At 41.7% G+C, this 20,728-nt stretch overlaps 1 long non-coding RNA gene across 1 annotated transcript; it reads left to right on the forward strand.

The window, feature by feature from the left end:
- Positions 1 to 251: 251 nt before the first annotated feature.
- LOC117508012 lies at positions 252 to 18,263 on the forward strand. The gene is made up of 3 exons (XR_004559942.1): positions 252 to 432; positions 3,982 to 3,984; positions 18,253 to 18,263. It is a non-coding gene; the product is annotated as an uncharacterized LOC117508012 (long non-coding RNA).
- The last annotated feature ends 2,465 nt before the right edge of the window (positions 18,264 to 20,728 follow it).

Genomic DNA, 20,728 nt, shown 5'->3' on the forward strand with positions numbered 1-20,728 from the left:
TTCACACCGCATGCTTTATATGCTTCAGGGAACGCCTCCCAACGTGTCATGATGTCACATCAGATGCCTCAAGGGGGCAGGGATTTTCAGTCTGATTTTTTCCTGAGAAAGCTGAGCAATCGCCATGTTGGATTTGTGTCAATAAAACCACAAAAAAGTTTTAAAAAACAGCAGTCGAACGATTCTTCCATCACTTTGCTGGGAGAAGCTTTTTTCAGCTACTTTTTGCAGTAATGCCGAGCCGAGGTGGACTGACTACTTGGTGGGATATCCATCGAACCGCGGCAGCGGGCTGACCCGCATGGAGCAGCTGGGGTTCAGGTCTCATCCCTGGGCAGACCGAGGCAGGCAGCTGGGGTGATGGAACAGACACACTCAGTCCGAAATTCCTCACTTATGGATATATAAAAACACCCAGTTTAAGCAACGGAGGTTACTAATGCAAATATGTCTGAGGTTAGAATAATTTAAAAATAAATTGTGATGTGCGCTTCTGAAGATTTAATGTTCAGCTAATGTTATCTTAGCCTTTTAGCTGCAGAATCACAGTCAGCTGAGTGAATGTTTTAGCCCTCTGGAGCCATATACGACAGCTAAGACCAAGCTTTACTAAATTATAAATAACGTTTTAATGATATAAGATAGAAACTTACTTTTTTTTTGCTGAAAAGTTAACTCCGTGGACTTTCGAACCATCGGCCATCTTTGTACTCCTCAAAGAAGCTGTGTGATGACATGGGCAATGTGAGTGTCCAATCGGAATTGGTTCACCGTCACATGGTTTTCCAAAATCCAATCGTAGGGCAGATTTACCTCACGTGAAAAGCCAAAGATCATTTTCAGGAGTGATATGTTACTAGTTGCCCATTTGAATAGCCCCCTGGGTGCTCCAATGAGTACATACTATTAGTACATAATCAGTGTGCCCTGCGCCATTACGCACAGTGAAAGTGAAAGCACACGGAGCACCTCTGATGACAATCTCACGTGCTCAAACAAAGAGTGTGTAACTATCAGAATTACCCAGAGGGTTAACTTGGAAATAATTCTCTTTTTTTTTTTTTTTTTTTTTTGCAGAGTTTTTGTTAATTCTGAGACCATAAAAACTCAACTATAAATAACTTTTTCCTTTTTTTCATTTGTATTATTTTTAACTGTTTAGTGTTTCTTTATATTTTAAAATAGAATTTTTATTTGTCCCACAATCAGGAATATGTGCTGTGCAGACACACTTCAAAAACTTCAAGTGATGAGCTGAACATAAAACCCTGAAGTCCAGTCTGATGAAGACATCTCTGCTCTTCAATATGGGAGAAAGTGTCTTTAAAAACTCCACCAGAGGACAAAGCTGCAGAGGAGACTTTCATCTGGTTAAATTAAATGGCCTGAGAGTCCAGCAAACCAACACCTCCTAAAAAACAAACAAAAAACCCAACTATTTTGGATCATTAAACATGTCCGTGAAGGTAGAAGAAGCCCTGCCCTGGTTTTGCATAATTTTAAAACATTTACAATCTTAACAATATTCAAATCTTAATTCACAATATTTTAGAAATTGCTTTGTCCTGATTGCAACATTCAAACAATCACATAGTCAACGAAGACATAAATGTTGAAATCACTAAATTAAAAAATGATTTCATCATGAGGTTTATGTCTCATTAACAATCACATTGCAGTCATTGATAAATTATCTCCTGTTGCATTTATAATAAACATTTGTATTTATTTACAGTGTCTTTTTCAGGTTGAAATGAGATATGAATAATCTACCAGACTTAAAAATGTACAAATTTCCATGCTTTTTTATTTGTTCAAAAATAAATGTCCAAGGTTCCTTATGTTAAACAAGAAATAATCTAATCTGAAATAACAGGTAAGTTATGGTTTTAATTTACAGATGAAGAAAGCTTTGTAAAGAATCTTTTATTGTCTTTTTTAATCACAAGTGTTCTAAACTTTTTTTTTACAGTAATCAGAAATTAATTTTGAGGTAAAAATAAAAACATTTGCAAGGGTTTGGTTTTTCTTCAGAAAACTGCTTTGTATAAATGAGCAGTCCTGTGACACATTTGTTTTGTAGAGATCAGTGGATTCTGCCAGTAGTCTTCCATGTTTTGGCCTGACGCATCATTTCTATTGGACAGCGCGAAGCTACGTCACAGCTCAGAACAGTGAAAGTTGGATTGTGTTGAACTTTGACCACGGAAGCCTGTTGACAAGCAGTAATTGGCGCTCCCGGCAGAAATGTCACATTAGCTCGGCTTTAGATGTGACACTTCTGCCGCATCTAAAAAGCAACATGTCTCATTGAAAATAATGCTTTAAGAGCAAATCGTGATGCCTCTGCCACTTCCAAAGTGTGCGGTGTGAAAGGCGCATTAGTCCCCGGGAAGTGTACCTGGAACAGATTCTTCAGGACATTCAACTGGGTGTTCAGAATGCCCTGTGGTGAATAAACAAACTGCAGGTAACTGACTGGATCCTCCCCTAAGATTCTGTACAGTTTGGAGGAGGCACTTTGTCCCTCCACCTCTCTACAAAAGGTTCTCTAGGAAAGTCTTTTGGCTTTCTTAATGGCTGCTTTGTAACTATTTTGAGTCTTAACATGTTGCTCCCATCTTTTCTAGATGTTTGAGGTCTATATCTGCACCACTTGGCTCTGACTTCTTACTGGAGTCCTGTTAGCTCTGGTATCCACCATGATGGCTGCTTACCAGGCTTCCAGGTCTTCTGCAGACAAGTCATCTCATAGGCCCTCAACACAGATTCCTGGAAACCTCACTTTCTATCTGTTGTACAGTCTTACATCTGACAATTCTACCCCCCATGAGCAATGCCAGGGTCTTATGGTAATAATCCAAGTCTGTCCTCATGGGTTTCTACAACTGGTTCTATTATTCCGGCCTTAAATGTGAAGTGGAGTTGTTGATGGTCTGACATAGACTCCTCCTGGGAAACAGACTAGTTACTGACAGTTTATTGGACATGATTTGGAAAGGCACACACCTGTCTACATGTACATACACGGTCCCACAGTTGACAGTGCATGTCAGCGCACAAACCAAGCATGAAGTGAAAGGAATTGTCTGTTGACCTCTGAGACAGGATTGGCTTGAGGCACAAAGGCACAGGAATATTTCTGCTGCTTTGAAGGTCCCAATGAGCACAGTGGCCTAAGTGGAAAAAGTTCTGATCCACTAGGAATCTTCCTATAGCTGGTTGCTCTCAACTGAGCAATCAGGGGAGAAGGTCCTTAGTCAAGGAGGTGACCAAGAACCCAATGGTTACTCTGTCAGAGTTCCAGCATTCCTCTGTGGAGAGAGGAGAATCTTCTAGAAGGACAACCATCTCTGCAGTAATCCACCAATCAGACCTGTATGGTGGTGGAGTGGCCAGACAGAAATCACTCCTCAGTAAAAGGCACATGGCAGCCCACCTGTAGTTTGCTAAAAGGCACTTGAAGGACTCTCAGAACATGTGAAACAATTTTCTGGTCTAATGAGACAAAGATTGAACTCTTTGGCGTTTAGGCCAGGGTCTTGTTTGAAAAAAAATCAGGCCCCATCCCTACAGTGAAACATGGTGGTGGCAGCATCATGCTGTGGGGATGTTTTTCAGTGGAATGAACTGGGAGACTAGTCAGGGTTGAGGGAAAGATGAATGCAGCAATGTACAGAGACATCCTGGATGAAAACCTGCTCCAGAGTCCTGTTGACCTCAGTCTGGGGCGACGGTTCATCTTTCAGCAGGACAATGAACCTAAGCACACAGTCAAGATATCAAAGTACTACTCTTGGCTTCATAGTGGAGTAGAGCAGAGAAGGATTTTCTTTCACCAAAACAGATCAAATCCAGGCTTGCATCTCAGATGTACCTTCTGGCAATTTGTAGCTAAACTTTTAGGTCTTCTTTTTAAGAAAATCCTCCTCTATTCCACTTCATCATGAAGATGGATAACTGGTGATACAAAATGAAAAGCTTGTACTATGCATAATTTCTCCAATCACAGCCATGTAAGCTCATAACTTCTCCTGGGTTATCTGGGTGTCTTGGTGGCTTTCCTCACTCTTCTCCTTCTTGCACAGTCACTCAGTTCTTGAGAACTGTCTACTCCATGCAGATTTACCATATTGTTTGTATTTCTTTGTAATTGATGTAAATAAAGTCCAAAACATATTCAGTGGCAGTTATACCATCAGAGAGCTTCGTCCACAGCGACCACAAAAGACTCCAAGCTGTCGATGTTAAAGGGGCAATACACAGTATAAAGAACAGGGGTATGTAAACTTTTGATCAGGTTCATTTGGGTAGTTCTCTTGTCAGTTGTTTGACAATAAATGGCTTCACCCAACCACTAACCATGAGTGAAAAAAAAGTTTTTATGTTGCCATTCATATTCTCTTAAAAATGGCGAAAAAGCAAAAATTCTGCCAGGGTATGTAAACTTTTGAGCACAACTGTATTCTCCAAGCGGCTAATGTCAGTGCCGTTTTATGATGGAGTGATGTGTTTTGACTCATTCACCTCACTTTATTCTTTGTGACTTCCTCATCCTCTTGCTTCAGTTCTTTGTTTTCTCCTGTTTCCACAAAGAGTTGCAACAACTCGAGATGTCAGCTGAGTGAACAGGTTGTCAAATATTGCGTTTGATTTAATGCACCACTCAAAAACACCATGTTAATAAACAGTGAGACGGATGACCAAATCTGTGACAGAGATCTGTTCTTTCAGGTGAAAGATTAGCTCTTTGAAACTATTTGTCATGCCTCATGAAGACCACTTTTTCTGACTTTTCCTGAGTTGCACTGAGCTTGGTGCATTCAGGTACACCATTAAAATCAACATGCAGTTTTTTCACCTGTTAGTGTTTTTGTTGTAGCTACATATTTTAACATTTTGTGCAGTTAAAGAAGTGGAACAAGCTTAATTGTTTGCTGATAAACCACCATACATTTAGTTACATTATTCTCATGGTGGAAAACTGAACACAGAAAAAAACTATTATCCAGCTTGGAAAGAAAATATGTGATTTTTTTTTTCTGCTCGTTATAAAATTTTACACAACAGAGCAGAAAACTTTTTTTTTTCTGTGTTAAACTATAGTGGTGTCCTGTGCAGAGAATGAACACTGCCTCTGTGTGTTGTAATCTGAGCTTTTCTGTTCTTTGTTTACACAGTCAGCCAGGATGGCCACAGGTGTATTTTTAATGTACAGTAGTGTTCCGAATAATAGTAGTGCTATGTGACTAAAAAGATTAATCCAGGTTTTGAGTATATTTCTTATTGTGACATGGGAAACAAGGTACCAGTAGATTCAGTAGATTCTCACAAATCCAACAAGACATTGATGATATGCACACTCTTAAGGCTATGAAATTGGGCTATTAGTAAAAAATAAGTAAAAAAGGGGTGAAAGTAAACCCTCGTAAGGCTCCTGGGCCCGACGGCATCCCAGGGCGGGTGCTGAAAGTCTGCGCTGACCAACTCGCTGAGGTGTTTACCAACATCTTCAATCTGTCACTGAGCTTGTCTATTGTGCCCACCACCCTTAAGACCTCCACCATTGTTCCTATCCCAAAGAACCCTACAGCAACCTGCCTAAATGACTTTGGGCCCATAGCACTCACATCTGTCATCATGAAGTGCTTTGAGAGGATCATTAAGAAACATATCTGTGCCTCCTTCCCCGACACCCTAGATGCCCTGCAGTTTGCATACAGAGCAAACAGGTTGACAGAGGACGCCATTGCTCTGGCAGTTCACACCTCCCTCAGCCATCTGGAGAAGGGGAATACATATGTGAGAATGCTCGATTGATTACAGCTCAGCATTCAACACCATAATCCTGTCCAAACTGGTCACCAAGTTCACTGCCCTAGGCCTGGAGAAGTCCATATGCTTCTGGATCTTGGACTTCCTCACTAACAGACCACAGGCGGTGAGAATCGGCAGACACCTCTCCTCCACACTTGTCCTCAGCACGGGTGCTCCTCAGGGCTGTGTTCTCAGTCCACTTCTCTACTCCCTCTTCACGTATGACTGTACAGCCAAGCACTGCTCTAACGTGATCCTCAAGTTTGCTGACGACACCACCATCTTGGGCATCATCACTGACAACAACGAGACTGCCTACAGAGATGAGGTGAAATCACTGACCAGCTGGTGCCAGGAGAATAACCTCTCTCTGAATGTCAGCAAAACTAAGGAGATGATAGTGGACCTCAGGAGACAGCGCGGAGGTCAGCACTCCCCCATCCACATCAACAACACCGAGGTGGAGCAGGTCAGCAGTTTAAAGTTCCTCGGCGTCCACATCACCGAGGACTTATCCTGGACCTTACATGCAGACACTGTGGTTAAGAAAGCCCGGCAGAGACTCTACTTCCTGAGAAGGCTGAAGAAGTTTGGCACGAACACCACCATCCTCACGAACGTCTACAGGTGCATCATCGAGAGTGTGCTGACGGGCTGCCTCACAGTGTGGTACGGAAGCTGCACCAGCCAGAGTCAGAAAGCACTGCAGAGGGTGGTGTGCACGGCTGAGGACCTCACTGGCAGCAGTCTTCCCACCATCCAGGACATTTACCACAGTCGGTGCCAACGTAAGGCACGCAGCATCATTAAGGATCACACTCACCCCGCAAAAGGACTATTCAAACTGTTACCCTCTGGCAGGAGGTATAGCAGTCTGCCAGCCCGTACCAAAAGACTCAGGAACAGTTACTATCCACAGGCTGTCAGACTACTGAACTCTAAACAACACAGAACTATGATAATAACACTGCACTAAGCCACTTCTTTAACACTATATGTCTATTGCTGTTATCAATGTGACTGTATCTTGTATGTCACCACCTTACCTTTCATAACTCATCTCAGTTTTTACTATTTATTATTACCTGTGCAATAACTTGCTACACAACTGTGCAATATGTCATGTGCAATAATACTATCTGCAATATGAACAATACTACAACCTGTGAATACTACAGCTTGACTACTGCTGACTATTATTATTATTATTTTATTTATTTATTTATTTTTGCATATGCTTATATTTTCGGTATTTATATTGCATGCTATTAGTACTTCCTGCGAGTTTGAACAGTCCTTCTCATCCTAAGCATTTCATTGCACTGTTGTCTCTGTGTTAACCTGCATATGATTAATAAATTATCTTGTATCTTGTTCACAATAATAGTAGCATCTGCTGTTGACGCTACAAACTCAAAACTATTATGTTCAAACTGCTTTTTTAGCAATCCCGTGAATCACTAAACTAGTATTTAGTTGTACAAGGTCTGTCCAAAAAGTAACAGACCTTTTTATTTTTTTCAAAAACTATATGGATTTGAATCACGTGTGATTGCATCAGCCAAGCTTGAACCTTCGTGCGCATGCGTGAGTTTTTTCACGCCTGTCGGTTGCGTCATTCACCGGTGGGCAGGCTTTGAGTGAGCACTGGTCCACCCCTCTCGTCGGATTTTTATTGTCAGGGAAATGTCTGAATGATTTGGAGCTTTGCTGCATCAAATTTTTCCAGAAACTGTGAGAGACAGCCAGGTGGACACCATTCGCTAAATTCAGATGGCTTTCAAGGACGATTTTATGGGGATCACACAGACTGAGGAGTGTTACAGCCGGTTAAAAGACCGCCCACAGCGGCTGAGAGTGTGCAGCGTTCCGAGCAGCGATCGACAGGCTCAAATGACCAGATCATTTCCAAACTGAACACTGTGTTGATCCGGGATGTCGTCTGACTACCACAGAAATGGCAGAAGATGTGGACATCAAGACTTTTTCGGCACATTCCACTGTTACAGGAGTTTTTGTCATGGAAAGAGGAGCGGAGGAATGCGCCACCGTGCCGCAAATGGCGCGACACAAAACCACCTCCGTGTTGGTCCCACAGGACGGCTTTCAGATGGCTTTCAGACGGCTTTCGGTGGCTTTTCAGTCGTGTGACTATCTGAGAAATTGTGGATTAGCTGGACATACCAGAACATGTCCTGTGAGGCTTCATCACGGCATTGCTTTGCACCATGTGGCTCCGTCCTGACGCGTGAATTCCTGTGGTTTTGTCCGCGCCATTCACGGCATTTCCCTGACAATGAAAATCCGATGAGGGGGGGGACCAGTGCTCACTCAAAGCGTTCTCACAGGCGAATGACACAACCGACAGGCGTGAAAAAACTCACGCATGCGCACGAAGGTTCAAGCTTGGCTGATGCAATCACACGTGATTCAAATCCATATAGTTTTTGAAAAAAATAAAAAGGTCCATTACTTTTTGGATAGACCTCGTATAACCACAGTTTTTCATGATTTCTTCACATCTGCGAGGCATTAATTTTGTTGGTTTGGAACCAAGATTTTGCTGGTTTACTAGTATGCTTGGGGTCATTGTCTTGTTGAAACACCCATTTCAAGGGCATGTCCTCTTCAGCATAAGGCAACATGACCTCTTCAAGTATTTTGACATATCCAAACTGATCTATGATACCTGCTATGTGATATATAGGCCCAACACTGTTATGTGTCGACGCGGGTTGAGGAGCGGACCTGCGTCCGACGGAACCCAGCGCTAAAATAACCAGAAAGCGGTTCCAATAACAAAAACAATTTATTTTTTCAACCTCTGGTGCATAATAAAGTGTAGAAACTAAAACAGCGTCATTCAGGTGGAGTGAAGGCTGGCACGCTCTCCAGCGCCCAAAAGGATCGAAGCCCGGCGCTTCTGGACTCACTGTTACCGCCAAACACCCCCCAGGTGGACACGACAAACCGACTCTCTGCGAAGGATAGAAGAGGTGAGGTAAGTCAGCAGTTACAACCAATATCCTTCAAAAGACACACACTATCAGCAACACATTCAGGTCTGTATTTTAAACTTTATGCAAATGAGCAGCTTCTCACAACAGGTGGAGGATCAGTTGTCCCCATGCCACGGCAGTGAGAAGCGAGCTGCACAACTCTCATCACAATTCAAATATACTACGTAACAAAATACCAAGTTACTATCAACAATTAGTCAAACAATTAATCACCTCTGATGTGTGCTGACAGCATGTGTCCCTCACCCTTCTTCCTTCAGAGGCACGATGTGTCAAACCCAGGCGCGGTCCTCAGCGTCTCACAAACGAACATCACAAGGTCGAGTTCCCGGCAATTCTGCTTGAATCACACATGGCTTAAATGCAGAACGCCATCTCATTATCTGCTTCAGCTGAAAGTCTTTAAAGCTGCACGTGAGCACCATCCACAGGTGCTGCACATACTGTTGATGAGGGTGAAGGACTCTTCTGCCAGCACCTTCTCCACAGACAAATCAGTTTTCATACCACCTGGAGAGCAAAGAAAAGAAAAGAACACCAAAATGTCCAGCCACACCCCCCCAACACACAACAAACACCATAGTAGGAGAAACATGCCCATATCATGATGCTTGCACCACCATGCTTCACTGTCTTCACTGTGAACTGTGGCTTGAATTCAGAGTTTGAGGGTCGTCTCACAAACTGTCTGCAGCCTTTGGACCCAAAAAGAACAATTTTACTCTCATCAGTCCACAAAATATTCCTCTATTTCTCTTTAGGCCAGCTGATGTGTTCTTTGGCAAATTGTAACCTCTTCTGCACATGTCTTTTATTTAACAGAGGGACTTTTCAGGGGATTCTTGCAAATAAAATTAGCTTCACACAGGCATCTTCTGTCACAGCACTTACAGGTAACTCCAGACTGTCTTTGATCATCCTGGAGCTGATCAGTGGGTGAGCCCTTGCCATTCTGCTTATTCTTCTATCCACTTTGATGGTAGTTTTCCATTTTCTTCCACGCGTCTCTGGTTTTTTTTTTTGTCCATTTTAAAGCATTGGAGATCATTGTAGATGAACAGCCTATAATTTTTTGCACCTGTGTATAAGTTTTCCCCTCCCCAATCAACAATGTCTTGAATGTCCCATTTTCCTCAGGCTTTCAAAGAGAAAAGCATGTTCAACAGGTGCTGGCTTCATCCTTAAATAGGGGACATCTGATTCACACCTGTTTGTTCCACAAAATTGACGAACTCACTGACTGAATGCCACACTGCTATTATTGTGAACACCCCCTTTTCTACTTTTTTTAATAATAGCCCAATTTCATAGCCTTAAGAGTGTGCATATCATGAATGCTTGGTCTTGTTGGATTTGTGAGAATCTACTGAATCTACTGGTACCTTGTTTCCCATGTAACAATAAGAAATATACTCAAAACCTGGATTCATCTTTTTAGTCACATAGCACTACTATTATTCTGAACATTACTGTATGAGAATCTTGTTTGTGCACGTGTGAGTCCTTCCCTGTGAAGCTGTTACTCCTCCCCAAGTTTAGAAAGAAACAGCATTGCATTGCTACTATATCCAAGATGACAAGGGGCTTTCACAGTGGCGTATTCGTACAGCTGCTCATTGCGGCATTGTGAGTCATTGAAATACGCCCCAAATATGCGTGTGCTCGTTTTTTTCTGTTGTGCATTCCGTTAGTAGAGCTGCGTATTGCGGCGTGTGTGGCTATTTTAATACACCCGGAGTGCGCGCGTACCTTGAGTGTTCATTCCGTTCCTATAGCTGCGTGTTTATGTGTGCACAGCGTGTTTCTTTTGCCACTATAAAAAGCCACTTCCCCATTTTTTTCAGTTCTCTCCAGACAGCTGAGCAGAACACATCGCTGCGCTTGAAATTCAGCGTGATTTTATGCCTCTATAAAAAGCCACTTCCCCCTTTTTTTTAAGTTCTCTCCTGTCGGTACACACACCGAATGTTTTGGCGCGCAAACACACTTTTGGCACGTGAAGCGAGGCGCAAACACTTGGTGCGCACAGCGCACAAAAAACACATAAAAACTGCTTTTTGAGCATCAATTTCTTCTATACACACATACAAACACATACTGAGGGGGGCGAGCACACACACCGAATGTTTTAGCACGCAAACACACTTTGGGTGCGCGAAGCACAAACACTTGGTGCGCAAAGCAAAACACACTTTTTTGGCACGCCAAAAGCGCAAACACACTTCTTTTGGCGGCGCAAAAAATGAGGTGCTTAAAAAGTAAATAAGGAACTTGTTCACACGTTCTTAAAAGCAACAATTACTACATTTTAAAAATACAATACTCAAAAAAGAATGGCATGTACTTACCAATCCACCGACACTGGTACAGACATTTTTAATGTTCTGGTATTGATGAATCCAGCCAAAGCGTTTCAGGAAACGTGCATTCTCCGCCGTCATCCCGACCGCGCCACTTCCCGAAACTCCTTTTGCCGTCTTCATCAATCGGCCAACTTTGTCTCGCTGGGTTTTGACCCAGGTCTGCAGATGTAGAGCTGGTTCATCGCCGACACCTTCCACGCCCAAGTCCCTCGCCTTTTGAGCGTATAACTGCAGTTTGGCCTCCCGGTTGCAGAAGTCGTCCTAAGACTTGTCGTATAACATGGGGTGGAGCTGAACCCACTCCATGATCTCGACATGTTCCCGCTCCGTTGAAAATTTAAGTGGCGGAAGTTTCGCCTGCCGTTTCCTCTTTGCCAGGGGCTCAGTGGGTGCCGCTCGCTCGGAGAGTGGTGGCGATGATGACTCCACATCAATGGAAGCCGAAGGAGCAGGAGATGTGGGCTTGTTCGGCATTTTTCGGATATAATGAAATGCAGCCCAAGGGAGAAATTTAAAAAGTGGCCCAGAAGAATAAAATGCGGGCAGGAATAAAAACAAAACTGTGGGACACAAAAAAGCTGCCCAAAAAAATAAAAAATGACCAGAAATTAAATGACAACAGTCAGCTTCGCAACGGTGAACAGTCCTCAAATAATGAGTCCAATAAAAGTGCAGCAATGATCTTGCAGTATTTATAGTGAAGAACAATGGAGCCCGGCAGGAGGTGTGAAGTGGCGCCCAGTACCGTGTTGAAGTGTGGGCGCGCTCACAATAGCAGACAGTAGCACGGCGCTGCGTGTTCTCGCGCAAAGGCTCCATGCTGTGCTGTACGCCGAAGAAAATTAAACAGGTTTAATTTCTTCCATCCTACGCGCGTAGCCCTCAACATATGGCTGCGTATTGAGAAAAAACTCCTCGCGAAGTGGGCGGAGAGCTGCTCATTACAGCATAGACAATACGCTGTAATGAGCACCTGTATGAATACGCCACTGTGAAAGCCCCTTAATCTGGATTGGCAATGAGTGATCAAAGAGGAAATTCTTGCTTTGGTCTTGAAAAGCTGTAGCTCGTCTGATGTCTAATTGGGGGGAAACAAAAACAGTTACTTATAGCACCTTTTACTGCATGTGTGACAGGGCAGCAGGAGTCACTGTGCATATGTTTTTCACACACACACACACACCCCCACCACCACCATGTGAACCAGTCTGTATATATTCTGAGGTTTTGCTAATGTGCTTCAGAGATGGCGCACCCGCAGTAATAAAGTAAAGACTTCAAATTGAAGCAAGATGTCTGTCTTCCTCTTCCTCTGCCATGACTCAAGGTGGTTGTTATTATTATTATTTTTTTCTGATAATATGGTAGCCCATAGGCCTCACTCCCACAACAGCCAAAGGATAATTTGGCTACTCGGGCCAGAGTCTGAGTTTTAGCCAACTGGACAGAGTGTCCACCTCCCATACAGGAGATTGTGAGTTTGCCTCTCGAGTGGAGGAAGTGGGAGGAGTCAATCACACAACACAATGAAGAGAAACCACTACACATTCATAAACATAGAATCAATACTGAAATATGTTTCTCAGGGTTTAGTGGGTGACTCCTGGGAATTTCATAGCCTTAAGAGTGTGCATATCATGAATGCTTGGTCTTGTTGGATTTGTGAGAATCTACTGAATCTACTGGTACCTTGTTTCCCATGTAACAATAAGAAATATACTCAAAACCTGGATTAATCTTTTTAGTAACATAGCACTACTATGTTGTCTTTAAGTATCATATCCACTTTAAAGTTGCTCTAATTTTGGTAAAAAATTGATGCAAAGTATAGGTTGAAATAAAAGGCTTAATAAATTGTCCAAAGTATTGGTCAAACAAGGTCAGTATCCTTTGTATTTGATAACATATGACATGTTTGCCTGTAATATGATAACTAAGCATCAGAGATGTTTCAAATATTCCTTTACAGACCCTATTAATATAACCCTTTTAATACAAAAACATCATTTGCAATTTTCACTTGTTCCTGCCATTTCATTGCAAAACTGTTATGTGCAGACGCGAGTTGAGGAGCGGACCAGCGTCTGACTGAACCCAGCGCTAAAATAACCAGAAAGCGGTTCCAAAAACAAAACACATTTATTTCCCTTTTGTGCAATAATTTGTGTACAACATAAATGTGCGGTTGTCTGGCGAGGTGAAGGACGGCGCGCTCTCCAGCGCCCAAATGGATCGAAGCCCGACGCTTCTGGACTCAGATTCACCACCAAACACCCCCCAGGTGGATACGACAAACTGACTCTGTGAAGGATGGAAAAGGTGAGGTAAGTCAACAGAGCTTCAGCAAATATCCTTCAGAGGCACACACTATCAGCAACACATTCAGGTCTGAATTTAAGCTTTATGTAAATGAGCAGCTTCTCACAACAGGTGGAGGATCATCATTCCGTACGCCACGGCAGTGAGAAGCGAGCTGCACAATTCTCATCAATGTTCAAATATACTGCGTAACAAAATACCAAATTACTGTTAACACTTATTCAGACAATCATCACCTCTGATGTGTGCTGACAGCATGTGTCCCTCACCCGTCCTCCTTCACAGGCATGATGTGTCAAACCCAGGCACGGTCCTCAGCGTCTCACAAACGAACATCACAAAGTCGAGTTCCCGGCAATTCTGCTCGAATCACTCATGGCTTAAATGCAGAACGCCATCTCATTATCTGCTTCAGCTGAAAGTCTTTAAGTTTGCACGTGAGCATCATCCACAGGTGCTGCAAGTCATTAGGCCTGCACATGAACATCCTCCACAAGTGCAGCCAATAATGTTGATGAGGGTGAAGGATTCTTCTGCCAGCACCTTCTCCACAGACAAAAACCAGTTTGCATACCACCTGGAGAGCAAAGAAAAGAAAACAACACAAAAATGTCCAGCCAAACCCCCCAACACACAACACAAAACATGTCAACACTCATCACAACATGCACTGCAACTTTTCAGAAAAGCTGCCATGAAATCAGACAATTTTTTTAGTATCAATCCTCCCAAAAAGCATGTGAAATCCATCAGGAACAGACCTTTGTTCATGTAGTGAAATACAGAAGAACCATGATGGCCGTGTCAGTGCAGTCTGTGTCTCTGTCGATACAAATCCTGCAGTTCGCTACTGGGAACAGTTTCCTCAAATATTTATTCACTGTACTACAAACAAGATGAATCTCAGCTACTGCTGGGGGAATACAAAGACTTTTCTGCCTCTTCTACTCTGCGATTCACAGAAGCATGGCTGTATGGATCCATTCTGGACTATTTAATGCAGCTGGCAGGCTTCCAGCTGTTCAGTGCAACTCACAATACAGATTTCTACCAAAATGAAAGGCAGAGGTATTTGTTTTTATATCACTAGTGACCATTGCACACAAAACAGAAAGTGATTCTTTGGCTCATAATTATAAGTGAAACACTTTAGTTGCTAGATAGCACCTTTAAGTGGTGCTGCATACCTGGTGCTATATAGCACCTAAAGTAGTTCCCCTATGATTATGAGCCAGTGCGTTATTTTTGTTTTGTGGGTGTAAAGTTGTAGTAATGATTCTGCAGCACCATTTTCCTGGGCAAGGTCCTTAATCCCTGAGTTGCTCCTGGTGTGTAGTGAGCGCCTTGCAAGGGTGCAATTTAGAACTAGAAATTGGGGGGACAAAGTGCAAGCCCACCTGACCGAAGCCCATAGGCTTTAGGCCCCCAGAAGCCAACGGTTTCTAGATAAGCTTAGATGCATTCTGAGCATCCAGAACAGTAATTTTAATGTTTTGAGAATCAATCAATCAATCAATTTTATTTATATAGCGCCAAATCACAACAAACAGTTGCCCCAAGGCACTTTATATTGTAAGGCAAGGCCATACAATAATTACGTAAAACCCCCAACGGTCAAAACGACCCCCTGTGAGCAAGCACTTGGCGACAGTGGGAAGGAAAAACTCCCTTTTAACAGGAAGAAACCTCCAGCAGAACCAGGCTCAGGGAGGGGCAGTCTTCTGCTGGGACTGGTTGGGGCTGAGGGAGAGAACCAGGAAAAAGACATGCTGTGGAGGGGAGCAGAGATCAATCACTAATGATTAAATGCAGAGTGGTGCATACAGAGCAAAAAGAGAAAGAAACACTCAGTGCATCATGGGTACCCCCCAGCAGTCTAAGTCTATAGCAGCATAACTAAGGGATGGTTCAGGGTCACCTGATCCAACCCTAACTATAAGCTTTAGCAAAAAGGAAAGTTTTAAGCCTAATCTTAAAAGTAGAGAGGGTGTCTGTCTCCCTGATCTGAATTGGGATCTGGTTCCACAGGAGAGGAGCCTGAAAGCTGAAGGCTCTGCTTCCCATTCTACTCTTACAAACCCTAGGAACTACAAGTAAGCCTGCAGTCTGAGAGCGAAGCGCTCTATTGGGGTGATATGGCACTATGAGGTCCCTAAGATAAGATGGGACCTGATTATTCAAAACCTTATAAGTAAGAAGAAGAATTTTAAATTCTATTCTAGAATTAACAGGAAGCCAATGAAGAGACGCCAATATGGGTGAGATATGCGCTCTCCTTCTAGTCCCCGTTAGTACTCTAGCTGCAGCATTTTGAATTAACTGAAGGCTTTTCAGGGAACTTTTAGGACAACCTGATAATAATGAATTACAATAGTCCAGCCTAGAGGAAATAAATGCATGAATTAGTTTTTCAGCATCACTCTGAGACAAGACCTTTCTAATTTTAGAGATATTGCGTAAATGCAAAAAAGCAGTCCTACATATTTGTTTAATATGCGCTTTGAATGACATATCCTGATCAAAAATGACTCCAAGATTTCTCACAGTATTACTGGAGGTCAGGGTAATGCCATCCAGAGGAAGGATCTGGTTAGACACCATGTTTCTAAGATTTGTGGGGCCAAGTATAATAACTTCAGTTTTATCTGAGTTTAAAAGCAGGAAATTAGAGGTCATCCATGTCTTTATGTCTGTAAGACAATCCTGCAGTTTAGCTAATTGGTGTGTGTCCTCTGGCTTCATGGATAGATAAAGCTGGGTATCATCTGCATAACAATGACAATTTAAGCAATTCTGTCTAATAATACTGCCTAAGGGAAGCATGTATAAAGTGAATAAAATTGGTCCTAGCACAGAACCTTGTGGAACTCCATAATTAACCTTAGTCTGTGAAGAAGATTCCCCATTTACATGAACAAATTGTAATCTATTAGATAAATATGATTCAAACCACCGCAGTGCAGTGCCTTTAATACCTATGGCATGCTCTAATCTCTGTAATAACATTTTATGGTCAACAGTATCAAAAGCAGCACTGAGGACTAACAGAACAAGCACAGAGATGAGTCCACTGTCTGAGGCCATAAGAAGATCATTTGTAACCTTCACTAATGCTGTTTCTGTACTATGATGAATTCTAAAACCTGACTGAAACTCTTCAAATAGACCATTCCTCTGCAGATGATCAGTTAGCTGTTTTACAACTACCCTTTCAAGAATTTTTGAGAGAAAAGGAAGGTTGGAGATTGGCCTATAATTAGCTAAGATAGCTGGGTCAAGTGATGGCTTTTTAAGTAATGGTTTAATTACTGCCACCTTAAAAGCCTGTGGTACATAGCCAACTAATAAAGATAGATTGATCATATTTAAGATCGAAGCATTAAATAATGGTAGGGCTTCCTTGAGCAGCCTGGTAGGAATGGGGTCTAATAGACATGTTGATGGTTTGGATGAAGTAACTAATGAAAATAACTCAGACAGAACAATCTGAGAGAAAGAGTCTAACCAAATACTGGCATCACTGAAAGCAACCAAAGATAACGATACGTCTTTGGGATGGTTATGAGTAATTTTTTTCTCTAATAGTTAAAATTTTATTAGCAAAGAAAGTCATGAAGTCACTACTAGTTAAAGTTAAAGGAATACTCGGCTCAATAGAGCTCTGACTCTTTGTCAGCCTGGCTACAGTGCTGAAAAGAAACCTGGGGTTGTTCTTATTTTCTTCAATTAGTGATGAGTAGTAAGATGTCCTAGCTTTATGGAGGGCTTTTTTATAGAGCAACAGACTCTTTTTCCAGGCTAAGTGAAGATCTTCTAAATTAGTGAGACGCCATTTCCTCTCCAACTTACGGGTTATCTGCTTTAAGCTGCGAGTTTGTGAGTTATACCACGGAGTCAGGCACTTCTGATTTAAAGCTCTCTTTTTCAGAGGAGCTACAGCAGGGGTAGGCAACCTGTTCCAGAAAGAGCCATGAGGGTGCAGGTTTTCTTTGCAGCCACTGACTCCACCAGGTGATTTTACTGATTAATATCACTTTGAGCAGATGGAATCAATTAATCAGTGAAATCACCTGGTGGATTCAGTGGCTGCAAAGAAAACCTGCACCCTCATGGCTCTTTCTGGAACAGGTTGCCTACCCCTGAGCTACAGCATCCAAAGTTGTCTTCAATGAGGATGTAAAACTATTGATGAGATACTCTATCTCACTTACAGAGTTTAGGTAGCTACTCTGCACTGTGTTGGTATATGGCATTAGAGAACATAAAGAAGGAATCATATCCTTAAACCTAGTTACAGCGCTTTCTGAAAGACTTCTAGTGTAATGAAACTTATTCCCCACTGCTGGGTAGTCCATCAGAGTAAATGTAAATGTTATTAAGAAATGATCAGACAGAAGGGAGTTTTCAGGGAATACTGTTAAGTCTTCAATTTCCATACCATAAGTCAGAACAAGATCTAAGATATGATTAAAGTGGTGGGTGGACTCATTTACATTTTGAGCAAAGCCAGTTGAGTCTAATAATAGATTAAATGCAGTGTTGAGGCTGTCATTCTCAGCATCTGTGTGGATGTTAAAATCGCCCACTATAATTATCTTATCTGAGCTAAGCACTAAGTCAGACAAAAGGTCTGAAAATTCACAGAGAAACTCACAGTAACGACCAGGTGGACGATAGATAATAACAAATAAAACTGGTTTTTGGGACTTCCAATTTGGATGGACAAGACTAAGAGTCAAGCTTTCAAATGAATTAAAGCTCTGTCTGGGTTTTTGATTAATTAATAAGCTGGAATGGAAGATTGCTGCTAATCCTCCGCCTCGGCCCGTGCTACGAGCATTCTGACAGTTAGTGTGACTCGGGGGTGTTGACTCATTTAAACTAACATATTCATCCTGCTGTAATCAGGTTTCTGTAAGGCAGAATAAATCAATATGTTGATCAATTATTATATCATTTACTATCAGGACTTAGAAGAGAGAGACCTAATGTTTAATAGACCACATTTAACTGTTTTAGTCTGTGGTGCAGTTGAAGGTGCTATATTATTTTTTCTTTTTGAATTTTTATGCTTAAATAGATTTTTGCTGGTTACTGGTGGTCTGGGAGTAGGCACCGTCTCTACGGGGATGGGGTAATGAGGGGATGGCAGGGGGAGAGAAGCTGCAGAGAGGTGTGTAAGACTACAACTCTGCTTCCTGGTCCCAACCCTGGATAGTCACGGTTTGGAGGATTTCAGAAAATCGGCCAGAGTTCTAGAAATGAGAGCTGTTCCATCCAAAGTGGGATGGATAATGTCTCTCCTAACAAGACCAGGTTTTCCCCAGAAGCTTTGCCAATTATCTATGAAGCCCACCTCATTTTTTGGACACCACTCAGACAGCCAGAAATTCAAGGAGAACATGCGGCTAAACATGTCACTCCCGGTCCGATTGGGGAGGGGCCCAGAGAAAACTACAGACCATAAAGTGGACACCATTTGACTTATGCAATTTGAAACTGTGGATATAAGTACTTTATCCTGAGAATAGCCAGCATTGATTTGATTAACATCCTGGTCAGTGGTGTAGTCTACATTTTTGAAGTGGGTAGACTGTGTTTTTTGCCCGTCATCAACCCCGTGCGTATGCGCCCCCGGTTATTAACATTTTTAACACCATAACAACAAATACTTTCCATCTGATCATTTATATTCTATATTTGCCACTATAAATGTGAGAAATGTGTCAGAATGTAAGTAAGTAATTTGCACCAATTGCAAAATACAGTATACAACAGTAAATCTAAAAGGGTGATTCAAAAATACAAAGATCAAATACATTTAGTTTTTGGCATCTGAAAACCTAATTTAATCAGGTCATAAACCAGGAATAAACAATCTTTAAATCCAGCCAAAACTATCATATGCAAGCTACCGTGTATTGTTTAACAGTAAATAAGACAACTTTAAGTCACAGTCACTCAAAAAAAAAAGACTGTGACTCCTTGTTATTAAGAAAGAAAAGTTCTCTTAACAATAATAAGGAGCAGATTATTGCCTCCCAAGTACTATAGTAGTATATTGCAAGAGTTCACTTTTCCTCCCTCTATTTAGAACCGGATATGAGCCTGTACTGTCAAATTCAGCAGCTGCAAGATTCACCCTTCATATAATCTGCATGCCCCCATGTTGTTTGTGTACAGTTTAGACGCATAAACAAAAACAAAACAGAACACACCGGTCTACATGAGCCTGCACTGGCTGCAGAGCCTCACGCCTCCTACCACAATTTCTGTTGAAGTTGACAGTCCATCATCAGGTCCAGACGGGGGACTGGAACCTGTAGGCTTTGTGGTCCATTAAGAAACCTACCCAGTATAAACAAGCTAGTATTAGTATATGTTAAGTTACATTAAAACAGCAGCTAGGCTGAAGGACAGAAGCCGGGACAGAAGCTCGCTCCCAGAAAATTCACATACAACAATGAAAATGTGGTAGATGCTTTACTTTGCAGAAACCTTTTCAACCCATGACAAAAACATTATAGGCCAAATCAGTGGCACAAAAGTATAGTATGAAGACAACCATGCAACTAATACCAGAGAGTATGCCACTTACCAATTCCAGTCATTTTAAAACTAAACTATCCAACAGCCAACGGGACTCAAGAGACATCTGTAGATTACGGGCAAAACTATTATTTTTTAAAAAGCTGTTTCATTTTATATTTTAACAATGAATGAATGGATCATTAAAAATGTCCACGAATCAAAGTCAAAACACATTTGCATAGGTAGAAGCTCTCCACTTATTGTGCTCAAATTCATATTTTAGAAATGACATATTTTGGCGAAATTACAAGTTGAAATGACCATTAAAAAAAATTCATCATGAGGTTTATGTCACAGAAATCCTGCTTTACAATCACTGCAGTTACTCGTGTTGTTAAATTATTTCCTGTTGCATTTATAATAAACATTTGTATTTATTTACAGTGTGTTTTTCTGGTTGAAATGAGATATAAATAATCTACCAGACTTAAAAAAAATGTACAAATTTCCATGTTATTTTGTCTAAAAATAAATGTCCGAGGTTCCTTATGTTAAACAAGAAATTATCTAATCTGAAATAACAGGTGCTTTTAATTTATAGATGAAAGGTTGCTAAAGAACCATTTATTGATTTATTTAGCTATTTTAATTACAAGTATTCTAAACTTTTTTAACAGT

The sequence above is a fragment of the Thalassophryne amazonica genome, chromosome 3 (assembly GCF_902500255.1).
Source record: "Thalassophryne amazonica chromosome 3, fThaAma1.1, whole genome shotgun sequence".
NCBI classification, from domain to species: Eukaryota; Metazoa; Chordata; class Actinopteri; order Batrachoidiformes; family Batrachoididae; genus Thalassophryne; species Thalassophryne amazonica.